This window comes from Mycetomoellerius zeteki, unplaced genomic scaffold (genome assembly GCF_001594055.1).
Source record: "Mycetomoellerius zeteki isolate Tzet28-1 unplaced genomic scaffold, Tzet1.0 scaffold29, whole genome shotgun sequence".
In the NCBI taxonomy this organism is placed as follows: Eukaryota; Metazoa; Arthropoda; class Insecta; order Hymenoptera; family Formicidae; genus Mycetomoellerius; species Mycetomoellerius zeteki.
In genome coordinates, this window is record NW_017257271.1 from 1 (window position 1) to 2324 (window position 2324).

The 2324-nt window shown below is 30.3% G+C and overlaps 1 pseudogene; it reads left to right on the forward strand.

Annotated features, from left to right (window-relative positions):
* The first annotated feature begins 37 nt into the window (after positions 1–37).
* LOC108724310 (ATP-dependent DNA helicase PIF5-like) lies at positions 38–1870 on the forward strand (annotated as a pseudogene).
* Positions 1871–2324: the final 454 nt, after the last annotated feature.

Genomic DNA, 2324 nt, shown 5'->3' on the forward strand with positions numbered 1-2324 from the left:
TCCAATAGGTGTACAAAATATTCAAGCTGATGATGCGATGCAAGATTTTAAAGATCCTGGGAACAAGGACGAGGAAATTGATATATCTGAAATGATTTCAAAATTGAATGCGGATCAAAGAAGGGTATTTGATAGAGTCACTAATACTATAACTGAAGATAAATCACTACTACTATTATACGTTAGCGGAGAAGGAGATACCGGTAAAAGTTTCTTGATTAAAACAATTAAATGTTGATTAAAACAAAATCTTAAGAAAGATACTGCTATAACAGCACCTACTGGTATAGCAGCATATAATGTAAATGGTTTGACAGTTCACAGATTATTGCAATTACCCGTTGAACATGGTCGTACTCCTGAGTATAAACAATTAGCTGATCACATTTTGAAAATTTTACGTGCAGATCTTAAAGATGTTAATCTTATTATAATTGACGAAGTGTCAATGATATCTAATGTAATTCTTATGTTTATACACTTACGACTTTCTGAAATATTCGATACTACTGATTGTGATGATGGTTGGTTTGGTCAAAAGCATATTCTTTTACTTGGAGATCTGCTACAGTTAGCTCCTGTACATGAAGATCCTGCCTTTATACACTTAACAGATGAAAAAATTCGTAAATATATTGGTTCTTTAAGTGCTGCTAATCTATGGACATTATTTGATGAATTGACGATCAATATGCGTCAGCAAGAAGACGGATCTTATCGTGAATTACTTTCGAGAATTCGCGTTGGTTTGTTAACACCATCTGATTACGATATTCTTGAAAAAAGAAAAATATCGTTCAAAGGTGAGTCTTTTGAAACAAGATTAACTGAATTATGTGATTTTATTAATAATTTGCCATTTGATACCGTTTGTTTATTACCTACTTGTCACATGTGTGACAAACTAAACGCTGCAATGTTAAGTCGTATTACTTCGAAAGAAATACTTTTAATTGCTGAAGATACGATTGATTGTATTCCATATATGAAAAAGAAAGTAGAATAGGTATTGTCAAATAATGATGATGATACTAGAACAGTAGGATTGTCAAAACAAATTACAAAATTGGAGCGAAAGTTATGATAAGACGCAATATTGATGCCAGTTTGGGCTTTGTGAATGGTACAATTGCTACAGTTATATCAACTATTGATATTATAATATAGAAAAGATAAAAGTTCTTTTACCGTCTAGTTTAGAGTATGCTATTGAAAGAGTCAGCGTTAAGTTTCCAGTGATGGATAGAGTATATGTTATTAGAAAACAATTTCCATTATCTTTGAGTTATGATATTATTATACAATTCATAAAAGTCAAGGTTTGAGTTTGCAAAATGCTGTTATGGACTTAGGTAACAATATATTTAGTTGCGGTCAGGCTTATGTTGCATTATCTCGAGTAACATCTCTTGATGGTCTGCATTTAATTAATTTTGATCCTTCATCCGTGTTTGCTAGTGAAACAGCTATTATAGAATACAATCGACTGAAACGAATATATAATTCAGAAACAGAAATTATCAATATTTCAAAACAGCGTTATCGCAAAGTTAAAGATGTTTCGTGGACATTGTCGAAAACAATTACTTTCGTTCAAGAATCTGGTCAAAAAGAAGCTCCATTAAAAAATACTGCTTGGATTATATGCGGTTTACAAAATATAGACAAGGTTTCATGCTATGCGAATGCAGTATTGCAATGTTTATTGAATTTATCTATTTTCAGAAAGAAAGTGTTAAATTATGATAAATTTGATGTTTAAATTTGTTCGCGCATTAATATGAACATGGAATGAATAATTTAAATACTTATGAAATACGACAATTTTTAGGAGAATACTTTTCTGTTGCTATTAAACGAGATGCATTAGAATTTCTTACAGCTCTTTGTACAAAATATGATTATATAAAGAGTATGGTAGAACATCAAGTTACATCTACTTGTCGATGCAATTCGTGTGATTATACAAAAGTTATTACTAATACTAATGTCTTTCTTTCAATTTCTATTAACAATCTGAAGAAGAAAAGTTATAATCTTGATGATTTATTAAAACTACATTTTCTCATCACATTGGAGTCAGTCGTTTGATAATTTATGTGAATATTGTAGAAGAAATGATATATTATTTAAAAATGAATTAGTTTCGACAAAAGAGATAATTATTATCCATTTAATATCATTTTCTTCAGAGTTAATAAAGATATCACACAAATTTTTTAGTTTACGTGCTGTCCCGACAACGAAAATAATAATAGCTGGCCAGACATATAAAGTTATGAGTGCTATATTTCATTACGGTTCGTGTATCGACGGGGGTCATT